Source organism: Eptatretus burgeri, chromosome 10 (assembly GCF_056783735.1).
Source record: "Eptatretus burgeri isolate ZD-2024b chromosome 10, Ebu_testis_v1, whole genome shotgun sequence".
Classification (NCBI taxonomy): domain Eukaryota; kingdom Metazoa; phylum Chordata; class Myxini; order Myxiniformes; family Myxinidae; genus Eptatretus; species Eptatretus burgeri.
Window position 1 is genome coordinate 76,172,651 of NC_140970.1, and position 16,653 is coordinate 76,189,303.

Sequence of the window (16,653 nt, forward strand, 5' to 3'; positions counted from 1 at the left end):
GCCAGTTAAAATTGCAGTACAGTAATCCCCCGGAATATCGCGGTTCACGTATCGCGCCCCCGCTTCATCGCGGTTTTTCCCTTGGAACCTAACTAATTTTTTCTGCGGATTCCCCCGGTATATCGCAGTAATGATATATAAAATATAAATTATTTAAGCAATAAATTATAATGCGTGGCGCTCGACCAGTCACACAACGCACGAGACAAAGTTTCACTTGTGAACTTCGAATATTTTCTCCGTTTTTTCTCCAAGCCCCACGATGCCGCCCAAACGCCCTGCACCTTCTAAGGCTTCTGGCAAGGAACCGAAGCGCCAGAGGAAGGTTTATATTTACTCGATATAAATCAAACCCAATCGTGTTTATACACCGCCCAGCGTTTAATAATCACTCGATATCAATCGAACCCAATCGTGTTTATACACCGCCCAGCGTTTAATACTCACTCGATATAAATCAAACCGAATCGTGTTTATACACCACCCAGGGTTTAATAATCACTCGATATAAATAAAACCCAATCGTGTTTACACACCGCCCAGCGTTTAATATTCACTCACTATAAATCAAACCCAATCGTGTTTACACACCGCCCAGCGTTTAATAATCACTCGATATACATCAAACCGAATCGTGTTTATACACCACCCAACGTTTAATAATCACTCGATATAAATAAAACCCAATCGTGTTTACACACCGCCCAGCGTTTAATATTCACTCGTTATAAATCAAACCCAATCGTGTTTACACACCACCCAGCGTTTAATAATCACTCGATATAAATAAAACCCAATCGTGTTTACACACCGCCCAGCGTTTAATATTCACTCGTTATAAATCAAACCCAATCGTGTTTACACACCACCCAGCGTTTAATAATCACTCGATATAAATAAAACCCAATCGTGTTTACACACCGCCCAGCGTTTATTATGCACTCGATATAAATCAAACCCAATCGTGTTTATACACCACGTTTATAAAAAAAAAATAGGCATTTTTGGGGGAGGCGTCCATTCATCGCGGATTTTCACTTCTCGCGGGGGGGTTTGGAACGTAACCCCCGTGATAAACGGGGGATGACTGTACTGCATTACCTGTGCACAAAACACACAGTTATTGCGACTTGCTCTGCAGCTGAGATGGCACCTCTGAATGTCATGTATCTTCTCGCTATTCTTGGACTGACACTGTCCACTAGTTCATTAAAGAGTGTCGGATGCATCCTCTGGAAGTTAGCATAACAGCACTCATTGCCTGCGGCAAGTTCCACGAGCAAGTTTGTTGAATGCTCCCTGACCAGCCTTCTCTTCATCCAGAGCTCTACCCACAGCCTCTTCTTTCTTTAGACACACCGTTAGCAACTTTATAGCAATAGTGCCAAAGCAGTTGTGCCTCAGAGCTTTCACTCTTCTCATCCTCTCCCTGCATTTCTTCTTCATCGCCATTTTGTTTTCCAAAATTAGTGACATCGACAATCGCTTAATGTGAGTCAAGTGCATGGCAGTCTCTGACAAAACAAGATTGTACAATATTTGTCGCCAACCATGTTGTGCATCGCATCTATTTTGCGGCGGCCTTTAATAAGGACATCATGACTACTACTACTACTACTACTACTACTACTACTACTACTACTACTACTACTACTACTACTACTACTACTACTACTACTACTACTACTACTACTACTACTACTACTACTTAAATGATAGACTTATTGAATCCCCTATTCCTGTGGGGGTTGGCCCAAGTCTTTCACGAACTGGCGAGGTAGATATGATGTTCCAGTGAAGATGACTTGGAGAGGGATTTGTAATATTTATGATGGTGCCAGCAATAACTCACCTCGTTTTCGTCGCAGGACACCGTGGGATTTTGGACGTCTACCAGCTAATACTAGCAAATGGGACAGCTAGCCTTACACCTTATATGCATCGGAGGGACAGAGCACTTTGTGAGGCATAACATCCTGCTCGCAAAACACCAATCCGACAGTTTATAGTCCAGCGGGGAATCAAATCCAGACGAGAGAGCTCAAAGGTAAGGCACCATCTTTTCGGCGAAGGCACCATCTTCCGAAGCCCACCTTTATTGAAAATAATGTATTAAATTAAAGCTGTCAATCGATTGATTGTCTTTCCATATTTATCGACTTTCAAGATGCTTTGTGAAATCGTATTTTTGTCACTGCATGATGTTAAACTATGGACCAGGTGAAAAATTCAAAACGGTTTATAAATCTTTTAAGCTATCCGACCAGCATTGTGATTTGCCTGTTTACAAAGAGACCTTTGCAACAATCTTCTGATAATCCCTCTAGATCTTTTGACTGAGATGTATTTGTTTTCTCTCCTTTTGAACAATGAAGGCACCATTGGCTCATACACATTTATCACTTTAATAATCATAATAATTATTCTTATTGTTATTAATATTATTATTATTTTTATATGGTCCAAATGATTGACACAAAATCAATATTCTTTGATTAAAAATGTCAAGCGTGTTCACGCACGTGAAGCAATTCATTCTGCACATTTGTTCATTAGTTGATTGTTTCACATTGTGACAGTTATTGATTATGTAAGTTTTATTGATACTGGAGCAACTCAGAATCTTCAAAATCTCTTCACATAGTGAGGCCTTTGGAGGGTTAGGGCTTGTGTGATGCTTTGGGTTAGAGTTTGGGTTAGGGTGAGGGTTAGGGTGAGGGTTTGTGGGGTAGGGGATTGCTGGTGAGTTCACGTCATTAATTAATTTGGAATTTGCAGCCGGTTGAGGATTTGGGTGAGGATTAGAGTGAGATTTCGTGTTTTGTGAGGATAACAGTTTGGGTTTGTGTTAGGGTTTCTGTTCAGGTGAGGCTTTGGGGGTGGGAGGAGATAGTTCTTGAGGTTGTGTCTTTAATTAATTTAGAATTTGCGGCCAAACAAGTTTCAGTTTTCAAGAAAATCGTTCGTATAACAAACAATGCGTTAACAAGAATTTTCCTTCCCATGCACACAACCAATGAGCACCCTGGCTCGAGCGAAGCCCACCCTGACGGTTGCCACGGATGGTGTTTAATTAGAGTCCGGAGTTAAAGTAGTGAAAAACTAAACGCACCACAGCACGCAGTACTTTGGGATTAATTACACGAAGAGGGCCTAATCCACACAGGCCCAACCAGCAGCAATTAAGGATGCAGTGGCCAAAACAAATGAGCCATTTCTTGTATTTTTCCAGGTTTTCGTTGGCTGCTGTTTATTAAGTCAAACATGGAAACACACCAGAACTTAAATTTGCTGCAATTTCCTAATTATGCTGAGATTTCTAATTGTTTGTTGTTGGCATTCTACTGAAGCATATTAACAATATAGAATGCAAACAAACAACAAGAAATGAGCAATCAGAGATTGCAGACCCTTGCCAGGACTTCTTTTGTGTGGTGTTTGTGTAGTTTTGTGTGGCGTATTTTGTGTGATGTTTGTGCACTGGTGTGTTACGTAATTAATAAGAGACGAAATTAGAACTGCCACTTTATAACTGCTGGCAGTGATGACCGGGTATCAAGACGTCCCGCTTTGATACAAACCCACTTTGATCGGACACCTGACCCTGACCCATGAAGATTTTTATGATTATTCAATTGAATTCTGAATGGGATTAAAATTAATTAAATTCAAATCAAATGGAAGACCCAAATAGGTACAGTCCTGTATTGGAGTAATCAGAAGGAATCCAAACAAGCAGAAAGCATAGATGAAGTCATCACGAGGAACCTGGATAGGATTCAAATTTCAGCTGATACTCCTCTACCATAAAACCCATCCATGCACAGCCAAGTGAGCCTTAATCAAAAAATAATAATAATAAATAAGAACCCAGATCACAAGATTAAATTATTTTGCCTGCCAGACCATGTACCCGATCAAGTTGAAATTTAAAATATACATTGCCCTTTACTACTAGATCAAAATTCTGAAGCTTCAAGTCAATTAATTGAGTGGTTCCACAGAAAACATTATTTAATATTCTTCTTCAATCCATTATGGCTGCCAAACCATGTGACATATCAATTATTCCTTAAACTTGTACACACACCCTTGCCTTGGGGAACATTTGTGTGAAGTTTTCCCTCAATATGTCCAGCTGTTTGGAGAAGAAGATTTTTATATGTTTTTGGGTTAACCAATATGGCTGCCAAACCATGTGACCAATGACATCATATGTGTAATCATTTTGTTCCTCATGGATAGGCAGTTATAACTGTGAAGTTTCACCTCAATCTGTTCAGGCATTTCAGAGAAGCAGATTTTTGAACGTTAAAAAAAAAATGTGGCTGCCAAATCACGTGACCGATGATGTTAATTTTTTTTGTGGACCCTTTTATCCCAAGATGACCCTCAAAATTTTCAAACTGATTGGATGTGGCATTCTACATATGCAATTATGACGTCTTAACAAAGGCACATATGATGTCATAAAAAAATCAATCATTTCCCATGAGGAGTACTTGCAATGCACCAAGTTTAATTTTTTTCCTTGGTGTGGTTTCAGAGATACAGAGGTTCAAATTTTTGGGGTTTTTCCAACATAACTGCCACGCCACGTGACCTATGACATCATAATTATCATTAAAACATTCTACATGAGTAGTCGCTCCTCCGGTGAAGATTTTGTGTTGATCCAACAAAGCAGTTATGGAGAAAAACATGAGAGTTTGGTGCAGACAAACAGACAGACAGACAAACAAACAAACGAGTAACAAATGGACCCAAGTACAATACCCTCTCCTTTGGCGAGGAAAACTAGAACAGCACAAGAAGAACACATAGTCTCGCCTCGTGTTCATTCTGAACAAAAATACCATTGTTAATTAAACACACCACTATTATGGCCAACTGTTGTCATGGCCCATATACTCGTATCATCCATGCACCCTCTTATGTCACATTGTTTCATGTAATGGGTTTTAAACGTCATAAATTTAATTCCTCACTCACATTGGATCATAGATCAGATATGTGAAGTTTCATATTTTTTGGAAAAGGATTTCAATTCAACCAATTATGGCTGGAATACCACTTCACGGATGATGTCATCATTATCACCCTTGTACCCCATGCGGAGTTGATGACATGCCAAGTTTCAATTTTTTTTCATTGAGAGGTTTTGGAGAAAGTGATGTCCAATTTTTTTCCCCTTTAATCCAATATGGCTGCCATACAATGTGACCGATGACATCAGAGTTAGCGACAAATATTCTCCACAGGGAGTCCTTCTTATGTTTAAAGTTCCACAACGTTCGGACAAGCGGTTGTCGAGAAAACCATTTTTAAAGCAAAAATATATCGACGCACACACACAAACAGAATGACACACAGACAGGGGCATTGCCCCCCCCCTGCTCTCTCTGCGATTTGTCCCCCCCACATTTCCACAGGGCGCTCAAGGTCCGCCAACAACCCCCTTCTGGTAAAACTACCATAATCACGAATCACTGCTCATCTTCACTCTTTCATTCCTCTTTTTTCCTGCCTTTAGAATAAACTTCCTCACTCTATTCTTTCCCATTCTTCCCTCCAGGCTTTCAAAACAGCTGTTCACCACCACCTCTTATCTTCCCCCATCCAAATCCTCGATCTTTTATACCCCCGATAATCCACCCAAGCCCACTTCCTTCATTTCTCCTGCTTTCCTTCCTGAAAGTCCCTGAAATGTCCATCTTCTCTTCGCCATGTTCCCCGTCCCATCCCCATCCCTCTCCCTTCCACAGTTCACCTAATGTGTCTGTTCCCCACTGTTTTGTCCCTTCCACTCCCGCCCCTCTTGTCTCATGCCTCCTTGCTGTGAGTTGTGCGTTAGCTCTCATACGAGCCTCGACCAAGGTATACAAAAAAAAAAAAATTGCAATCGTCTCGCATCCCATTCAGGATGAGAATAATAAGGATTATGCAAAGCAATAAAACGTTTGAGTGATTATATTTATTTGTTATTTAATTTTGGATGTTGTCATAAGAATTGTGAAATGCAAAAACCTACACCGTCTTGTCAGAAAGTTAAAGTATCACAGTTCGAATATGAGAAATCCTCAAGCTTACCATTTGTAGCTACTCAACAACAATTATTGTCTCTGCATTCTCCAGCAATCGCACTCCCTCCACCACCACCCTCCCCTCTATTTCCATTAAAGTGAAACATGCAGAGAATTTCAAAAGGCCAGAGTTAATAAATGTGATTGTTAGCCATTTTATTGTTTTTCACCTTATGTATTTATTGGCTTGCAGGTATAGCTGAGAGGGATGCATACTTGCCTTTGACTGACCTCTCCAGCCTTGGTTGGAATCTTGACCTCGCTAGAAAATGTTGCATAGGCAGGGTGATTCATCAATGTGTGTACCATTCATTGGATGGGTGATGGGTGTCCTGTCTGCCAGCATTGGTTTGTGGGCACCGAAGATCCCACTGTGTCTTTTACAATGAGATATGTACTGATAAATAGAAAATACAAATTCAGCGAAATTCCCTTCATTTGTGCATGAAGCCATCTCTGGTCCATGATTTGCTGTGTTGTTTCCATGTTTTTAGCATGAAGTTTAACCTTCCTGATTCATTCATTCATTCATTCATTCATTAACCAACTTTTATACCTGTCTGAAGCTTTTTTCAGATTAATATGGTGACTTCTGACATTCATTCATTCATCCATGTACAAGCCGAATATTCAGGAGCAACATCCATTCTCCATGATGTATTATTGGAATAGCAAGAATTCTTTTGGAAAGACATTAGTATTTATTTATTGCTTTGACCTTCTTTTTTACTTCTCTCTCAGGCTTATGGAGGAGCTCATGCATATAACACATGGAGGATGGGACATTAAGATCAGACATTATTGTACTTTTGCACGAAGGACTTGGACAGAAGTGGACAATGGACAAACCAACACAGTCAATGGAGTTTTCACCTGGGGTCTCAGTATCATGATGTAAGTGCGAAAAATGGCACAAAGAACAGATGAAGCTAATATGAATAAAGACTTCTTGAAGGAATTTGCAAATTATTTATCGATGCTATATTTAATGGCCCGATTAGAGATGATTATAAACTTTATAAAACTTCCAGGAAAGCATAAAAATGATTGAGATCTCCTGTGATGAAGCTGATCGAAACACAAGGCTTGTTGCTTTCACATCACAGACAGGTGGGAGGCCTCTGTTTTTTTCTGTATCTCCTCTATTCTGGGTTCTTCTGTCCTCTCAGCACTCCAAACTCGCCCCCAACCACAACTCCACCGGGATGTATGCATTTTTCCAGGATCCCACACCTGCTTCAACTCCCAAAATCCCACATTAACTGCACACCTCAACCCTTTTGTTTCTCTTTCCTCCCATTTGTGACAATGCCTTCTGGAGATTGTTTAATCACACTCTTCTCTCCATGGTTTCAAATAAGTGGTGCACTAGCAACTCAAGTCACCCCCCACCACTATCAGTAATATTCTCTCCCCCATGCACCCCACCTAACCCAAAAACTCTTATTTGCATCTGGTGACTGTTTCCTCTATCTCTATCTCTATCTCTATCTCTATCTCTATCTCTATCTCTATCTCTATCTCTATCTCTATCTCTATCTCTATCTCTATCTCTATCTCTATCTCTATCTCTCTCTCTCTCTCTCTCTCTCTCTCTCTCTCTCTCTCTCTCTCTCTCTCTCTCTCTCTCTCTCTCTCTCTCTCTCTCTCTCTCTCTCTCTCTCTCTCTCTGCTTTTCCTGTTCATTCATCCCCTTGATTAATGTGTATATTAACTCTTCATCACCTTGCTCCTCCATATGTCTCAATCTTATGTATAAAAAAGATACTTAGGTGATTAACAAGCAAATTTATCAGAATGATTCAGCTGATTCACGTCTTCATATAAATTGTGTTAATGTCATTAGAGATAGCACGCTGACAATCATGGATAAAAGTTTGCGGCACAAGAATTAAAATCAGGAAAACTCACTGAGGTAGTGCTTTCTGCTTAATGGTATACTGTTGCCAATATAAGGATGTAAAGTGAACAAAAAACAATGATCAGAGCTTGTCATTCTCCTGTTTTGAAATTAAACTTCACATGGGGCATGATTGCAGTAACCTGTGTAATCGACTTGTCCCTCAATACACTGGTTACACTCAGCGACATGTCCATAAAAAAACTCTCAAAGCAGTTTCTATACAAACAAAGTTTGCAATAAAACCACCCTGAGAAAGCACTACTTTCAACTACAAATAGGCCAAAATGAATCTACTGAAAGAATGTGCAACTCATTGTAATATGTAACAGACGGCCAACAGTGCCAAAAAACAAAAAACAAAGTGATCTTCAGAAATGGAGAAGATAGGAAGATGCATCTGTTCCTACTCAAACTGTACCATCTATCGGGGCCGCATCATGCAGGACTTTGTTTACAGAAAATCACAGTCGATGACTCCCGATCATTTGCATCTCGATGCAATTGAGCATACATGGGATGTCTTGAAAGGACACATCAAATAGCCATCCACATATACCTTCCTATTTGGAAGGATGAAAAGTACAATCATGGACGATGAGTTATAAACTTGCAGAAGCTCCACCACAATATAAAAATAAAGAGTAAAATAGGAAGCCATTTATTCTTGCACTGGTTAAAAGAGCTCAAAAATGGGAGGTTATGTATTTATTGACAACAACAAAAAGAATTATAAGTGATTGAAGCAGTGGTCTGTTGCCTATACACCATCTGGGTTCAATTTTTGGGGGGTTTTTGTCTGATTCAAAAAAATTACAATTTTCCCAGAAGATTGGATGAATTTCAAGCAACAATTACTTTATAAGTTTTTCTCTCCGAGGAGCGTTTCTGTGTTTCAAGGTGGGACAGACAGCATTCGCCTATTACATATACAGACTAACAGGGATGTGCTGAACATCCGCACAATGTAAAATGTGACTTCATGTCCTCAACTACACCCACCCCCCACCCCCCACCACCACCCCTCCCACCCCACTCCTCACAAACCCCAAGTCTTGTTGGTGAATAATCAGTGACAGTGCAAACAGAAACATGCCTTTCATGGTTGCTTTATGCAGCTTTCTTCAGTGAGAAGAGCATGGGACGAGTCAATTTATTTATATAATCCTAGCCACCTGGGTTTAATTGATTAGGTGAGAGCTAATTGGTTATTACCTCCTTTCTCAGGTGAGAGATGTTTGTTAGCCTTTGTTTTTCATATATATATATATATATATATATATATATATATATATATATATATATATATATATATATATATATATCGGTCACTTTGCCGATGGGGGTATAATGGGGGGGGGGGAGAGAGGAGAAAGGGAGGGGTGAAGAGGCCAGGGGAGGAGGAGAAAGGGGAAGAGAGAAGAGGCAGGGAGGGAGAGAGAGGCAGCATGGAGTGGAGAGACAGAGGAGACAGGGAGGGGAGAGAGAGAGGAGACAGGAAGGGGAGAGAGAGGAGACAGGGAGGGCAGAGAGACTAGGCAGGGGAGGGAGAAGAGTGGAAAGGAGGGGAGGTGAGAGTATGGAGGGAAGAGAGGGAGAGGAGGGGAGTGAAGAGTGTGGGGAAGGGGGTGACAGAGAGAGAGAGAGAGAGAGAGAGAGAGAGAGAGAGAGAGAGAGAGAGAGAGAGAGAGAGAGAGAGAGAGAGAGAGAGAGAGGTGGGGGAGGAGGTTAAAAAACAGAGAGAAAGGTAAGGGGTGGAGGTGGGGTGTGTAAAGAAAATGATATGTTATGCTTAATGACCAAACACACACACAATAAAAAACTCATGCCAGAACAACTATACACATAATGACACAATCGAGTTGATAACGTAAAGCAGTGGCACATCTGTAAAAACTTTAATTATCCCAGTTCCAGAAAATTTGTGGGATGATGAACCAAAAGGAATCACTGAAAACATGCAATTACCACTCACCTATGACCTAATGATCCCATCACACATGAACATCGAAAACAAAGCATTACGACAATATATCATACTTAGATACAAAAAAGAGAAGAAGACATTGCTAATAGATTTGTTAATACCAGTGATTTTGGACTCAACAATGCAGAAATCAAGAAAATGACCAAACACCAAGACCTCAAGAATGAAGTGAAACGATCCTGGAAGCTGAAGAATGCCAAAGTTGTACCAGTCATAGTTGGAGCTATGGGAATGATGATGAAGAACCTCACCGATATATTAAACATAGGGGCAATAGCCCTGGGTGCTCACCTAGTTGTGGCTGGATAAGATAACCAGGCGAACACTGGAAGTCATGGATGACCCACAAAATATATAATGGAGAAAAAGGAAATAACTATGGATTTTTTTTAATGCCTTGAACAAATCTTAGTGCATCATGGGTGATAATGGTTGTGGTCAAATTTCATCAAAATTATTTGTCTGGTTTCAGAAGAGAAAGCAAATACATATTTTGGGAGGCAACCCCACATAGAACCCGTTAGACTCCAATTTTTTTTTATGTCGTGAACAAAATTTGGTACATCACGGGTGGTGAAGATGGTGGTCAAGTTTCATCAGAATTGCGTCGTTTCTGAGAAGAAAGTAAATACATATTTTGGGGGCTAACCCATCTCCTCCCATGGACCCTCCTACACCCTGATTTTTTTCAATGGTGTGAACAATGTTTGGTACATCACAGGTGATGTAGATAGTGGTCAAGTTTCATCGGAATTGTATTTGCGGTTTCTGGAAAGAGAGCAAATACCTCTTTTGGGAGGCACCCACCCCTGTAGACACCCTTCGACCTCGACTTTTTAATGGCATAAATAAACTTTGTTACATCACTGGTGATAAAGGTTGTCATCAAGTTTTATTGGAATTGTTTATTTAGTTTCTGAGAAAAATGTAAATACCTCTGAAAGGAGGAACCCCCCCCCCCCCTTCTCCCTCTGTAAACCACTTCAGACGTGGATTTTTTTTTTGTGCCATGAACAAACTATGAAAAAATTCCATATTTTCAGCAGATGAAACACCTCCCGAGGAAACAACCGCACGGCACCGCAGGGCCCAACACAGGCGGAAACGTACATCTGTCCAATTGATGTTCCCTTGAGAGCACAGATACTTTTATCGAAACGCATGACACGACCAACCAAGCAGCTTGGAGTGCGCTCGCCAAGTGGCTTAAGCACTCAATCAAACACTCCAACGAAACAGTTGTTAAGAAACGGCTTGTTTCGCATGCGATTAGCAAACACATTTAACATACATCTCCTGGAGATGTCTGAAATGTCAAGCCATGAACGCCGACCTCTCAGGATGTTTATAAGCATTGCAATGTACCCAGCGATTCGTAGCTATGATGAACAGGCATTAGATAATATGAGCGAGGAAAGTGAAAACAACAACTTTATCATTAAGAAATCGTTGCGGCCTGTTCCAAGTCAAGGCATGGTTGAGCAGGCCAAAAACATGGCGGCTTCAGACCCCAGCAAGGTTACCCAGGAAACACCTTGTTGATCCAGAGAGTGAGGTGGCCGAGAATCGCCTGATGAAGGATATAATTAAATAAAGCCGTTAATTATGTTCAAAAGGGGAGTTTTAATTAAACCAAACACCCAATTTTCAGTCTTGCGCTTCCTTGGAGTTTTCTTAGTATGCATGCAAAGTTTCAGGCTGCTAGGTTTTAAAGTTTTGGAGTTATGGAGGAGATGCACTGACACACTCACACACTGACACACACACACACACACACACACACACACACACACACACACACACACACACACACACACACACACACACACTGACATTTATTTAGTATAGATTATATATACTTGTACCAAGTTTTATTTAAATCCCTGAACCCAAATTCAAAATATTAAATATTGACGTCACATATTTGCTGTGTTTTTCATAATTTACACCAATCTTCATGTAAACATTTCTTTTCTCCAAATGTATTTGTAATATTGGTGATATATTTATTTGAAATTAATTTGTGATATAAAATTTGTGATATTTGTGAAATTAATTTGTGATATAAAAAGGTCCAAGTTGTCTAAATGGTCAAAGGTCTAAGCTGTCTAATCTGTCTGAAGGGTGGAAAGGGTCTAAATGGTGTTAAGGGCTGAGGGGTCTAAAGGTCCTTCGGGGTCTTTTTGGTCTTTGGGGTATTTTGCATCTTTTGGGTCTTCAGGGTTTTAACCAGTGCTGGGAAATTAATGGCAAACCACCCAGCATGAACCTTCTCGAGAAACTGCTTTATGAGCACCAACACTCAAAGTCTAATATGTCGACCACCAAGAGGTCTTCAACCCAGACTGTGCAAGGATTGTGTGCCAAGTGTTGACTCTTTCAAAAGGGGAAAAGGGGAGGGGCATTATGTGCACCATCTGCATATTTAAGTCGCATGATCACCCTCCCCCATCCCATTCCACCTTCTCATTGGGATGAGATTCATCACTTAGCACACAATCCCTGCAGCATCTCGGATGAAAACCACGTGGTGCTCGCAACGCCGGACCTTATCCCACCCTTCCGGTTGCTCCACAAGTTGGTGGCACCTGAAGTTTTGAATATGGACCTTCTCAACCACAAGTTTTACTTGCTTATTTATTGATACAAATTTTTGTGTTTTTTCGGCACAACATAAATAACTCATGGAATAATGATTTTCACGATAAAATATTTATCCAAACCTATCCAGAGTTTTGTTTGGGTTTATAAGTTCACTTCTAAAGTGTTGGTGTTTATTTTCTTAGTCACATGATTTAAGTTGTGTTCTGGTATTTATCTCCTTGACGATTAACTGGCATTCTCTTGGTATTGTATTTTCGCCATTTCGGTCGGAATTTATCTGAGCCTCACACGATAACGAATCACACAATGTTGCTCAATCTCAAAGAAAACATATATTACAACAAAGGACAAGAACACATCTGCAGAAGTTCAGGTCTGACTTGTCACTGCGTAGTCGTATTGCATAATGCATTTTCTACATTATTTAAGATGACAACAATACTTAAATTGTGAGGCTCATAATGAAGCGACGCAATAGTAATATTTTACGGAATAATTGGCTCCACTATTTACCACATTTCACATCATTTTCAATCTGTGCAGATGTCATAGAATAACAAAAACCATTGAACTATAATCAACCGGACATTCATTTTATTAAAATATAGGGTCAGAGGTCGGACGTTTCAGCCAAAGAGTGATTCTTATCTTGGACCCTCCGTGGGAAAGGCGACTCTGTGGTCTACGGTCATATATATAATTATTTTTCGCAATAATTCTGCAGGTGTTTGTTATGCATTTATTTGAAGTAACTTCCAGTTGGGAAACACCTGCGGATTTTAAGGATATAACATCAGGTTTGACAGGCAGACTTACGGATTGAAATGAGATTTGGTGTTGTCTAAATAGGGAAGTTTGATATAAAGCAAGTGTAATAAGTACTTCTGGAGCACACAGAGGCAAAGGAAGTAGTTCCTGAACATGAATTCACGGCTACTTTTGTGTCATGGATGACAGCTTTGACATCATTAGCTTCTCCTATAATCCACTGTTCCTTCACCTTTACAAGACCCAAGGTGGCCCTGAAGCTCATGCGTCTTTGCTTTTTGTTATCCAGAGACCTTGACAATCCATGAGTTATATTTTACAATAAAGAGCACCAAATAACAAAACCGAATTGCTTTAAATTTGCACCCCCACGGCTATAATTTGAGATCTTCAAGTCTGGTCTTCAAAAGATCAAGACACGATACAAATAAACGAAGTAATAAGCAATTGTCACATGTAATCTTTGGATGACACATTTATTTGAGAATCGCCCGGTGTTAGCAAACATTGAGAAATATTTCTGATTAGGTCTTAAAATTTCTTCTTTCCTTGGGTGTATTATTGAACAAGACTTGTCCCATTTTCTGATTCCAATAAATATTTATTTTGTATCCCGTCTCTGTAAGCTGCCAATCTCATAAAGCCTCTCAACAGGTACCAAACCCAAACTTTACCATCACTGTTATTGTACAGACAAATCAGCAGGGTTACCTAATATCAAAGCAGCCTGTGGGTAGCCATGTGATATGTAAACTTGTGTGCTTTATGTTGCCGACATCCATATATGTAAGAAAGCAAAAGGTCTCCATCAAGTTTTTGTCTGTAAATCCCGGCAAGTGCTAATGAAATGCCGCTCAGTCGAGGACTTGGACGTCCATATTAGACGGAGAGTATGTGACAGGTATTGAACAAAGTTACAGGTTACATTTGGCCACCAGAACAAAACCTTGAAACGACATGCTATCCACCTGGCCTGCACCGGCGTTCAATAAAGCGACATAAATGAAGAGATCTGCCTTGACAAGTGATCCTGGAGGCAGCAGACGACAATTAGGACATGGGTGCTGTTACATTGGGCATATGCCTACAGGCAGCTGAGGTTGAAGTTCAGATGTGATCACAAAGGCACTCTCTTGGGGGAAAACTTGCAGTGGTTACATTTTCATTCCGTTATCCTTTACAAGGTCCTTGTGTTACAAAGGATCTGCGGTTTTCCCAAACACAATGTTGCATGGTTTTGAAAATAATGTGTCTGTGTTTCAACACGATTGGACATTGTTGTCTCAATTTAATTTCTCAACACAAAAATATGAAAGAAAACTGATATTAAAAATAAGATCGATGGTTTACATTCCGATTTTGTGTGTATTTGAGAAATTGCCTTCAAAATAGATCTTTTCAAGATGCATGTTTGCTATTCTTAGCAGATTTCTCATTAAGGACTCATTCATTGCCTTTCATCGGTCTGCTGTGGTGATTATAGAACAGGAAGGTTCTACTTGAGGCACGATTGTGAACCTTCTAATGCACAACAATCAATGAACTTGGAGTAATTGTCTTTCAAAAGTTAACCCTGCAAAATATGTCAATGGATCACCACAAGCAAGTGCAAGCAGACTAGACAACTGGCATTACATCCCTCTAAAATATTGTGTTGCTTTTGCTGCCACACGCACCAGGTGTTAGTTTAGTTAGCAGGACCTGACTATCTAGTAGGATAGTCGGATCTAACACCAGGCAAGCAGTGCACCAGTCAGCTTCCCATGCCACTCTGGTGTAATGAGCAATGGAAAAATGGTTAATTCATCAAGAATGGAAAACTAGTCTTGATAAGGATGAGAGTCGATCTGTGCTGGTGATAAAAATGAAGACAATAAATTTTCTTAACCATATGTTGAGAATGTTATGGTAACCACCATGGGTAAAGGATAAAGGAATGTTTTGGACGTGAGCTCTCCCTATCTCTTGTCTTTCTTTCATATAAATAACTTCTTGTCTAGATATTAGGAACAAAAAAAAGATGCTAAACGGAGGAGAGAGAAAGAAATATATGGTACAGGTAGACAAACCTTATTCCACAGCATCTCTGGCTATTCTGTCACACTCATTTTTTCGTATTTGCACTCCTCTGCATCACACCTCCCCTCACCCATCAGTGCCCCCTTCCCTCCCACACAAGTTCCCCCAGCAACACTATTCACTCTCCTCACAGGTCGAGTGAGATTTCTGCACCCCTCGGGGTTCTGGAGAAAAGAGGCTTCAGGCTGCACTGTCGGTACCAGAAGCTGGACCGTTATGCTGTGATGGAGCAGACTCCTCAGCTATTTATGTTTTTCCTAATCCTTTCCCTCGGCAAAAATTAATTGAGCTACCTTGTTCGATGGAGCCCGAGGGCCCGCAGACTGGTAAAGCTCAGCGGAGGTCAATGAAAAACTAAAGAAACCTCTGACTTAGTTTTCAAGAAATGAAGGACGTCCTCCAATTTTCCACCAGCACATCCTTGAATCCTCTCGTGGTTATTGTACACTGATCTTCCCTGCAGTAATTGAGCATAAACTTCTGGCCAAAATGGGGTCTGGCTTTGTGAATTTGTTGACATTCCAGAAATTGTTATGTCGACAAAAATTACTGCCGCTCCGGCATGGATGCAAGCATTGGTCAAGGTATATCTTCTTGCTTTGTTTAAATAATGTACATTTAAACAAAGTGGTTTGTTATAAATGCTCAGTCTCTAAAGTCTGTTTGAAAGTACAGACATGACCATGTTAAACAGAGTAACACAAAATTGGTGCAAGGTCTGTATTTACGTTACGTTCCAATACAAAGTGCAGTGAGTGCACCATTAGTTCTGTGACCATATCGAGAATACCTTTGATTGGAGGGTCTTTACCCTGACAGCACAACCCATGGATGGCTGAAAGGCTCTGAACCCAACATTTAAAAATGATGGTTCACTTGAGGTTTCACAATACGCTCATGAAATGAATGGTCAGAACAATTAAGAGTGAAGTTTATTGGGCGAGGATGTGGTCTTAAAAGAATGTCCAGACCAATCAAGGATGTGGATTAGGACCCAAAGGTAAGAGCTTACAAGGTGTTATTTGGCCAATGGGTAAGTTCAGTAATACAAATAGCATTTGCCATCTTGGCACATTCAGAAGTGATTTGGCAGAATCACATTAGAACTTCACTACACAAGGTGCTAATTATGAGTTGATTGTAACCGCAGGATTGGTTTCTATCCCGGATGAACCTTAAACCACTCTGCTGATCACATTTCCTGGGATGGAAAACCACAACCCACTTCTGAA

The 16,653-nt window shown here is 40.3% G+C and overlaps 1 long non-coding RNA gene across 1 annotated transcript; it reads left to right on the plus strand.

Moving 5' to 3' along the window:
- Positions 1-673: 673 nt before the first annotated feature.
- LOC147018901 (uncharacterized) lies at positions 674-7,381 on the plus strand. The gene is made up of 3 exons (XR_015062579.1): positions 674-1,491; positions 1,869-2,047; positions 6,825-7,381. It is a non-coding gene; the product is annotated as an uncharacterized LOC147018901 (long non-coding RNA).
- The last annotated feature ends 9,272 nt before the right edge of the window (positions 7,382-16,653 follow it).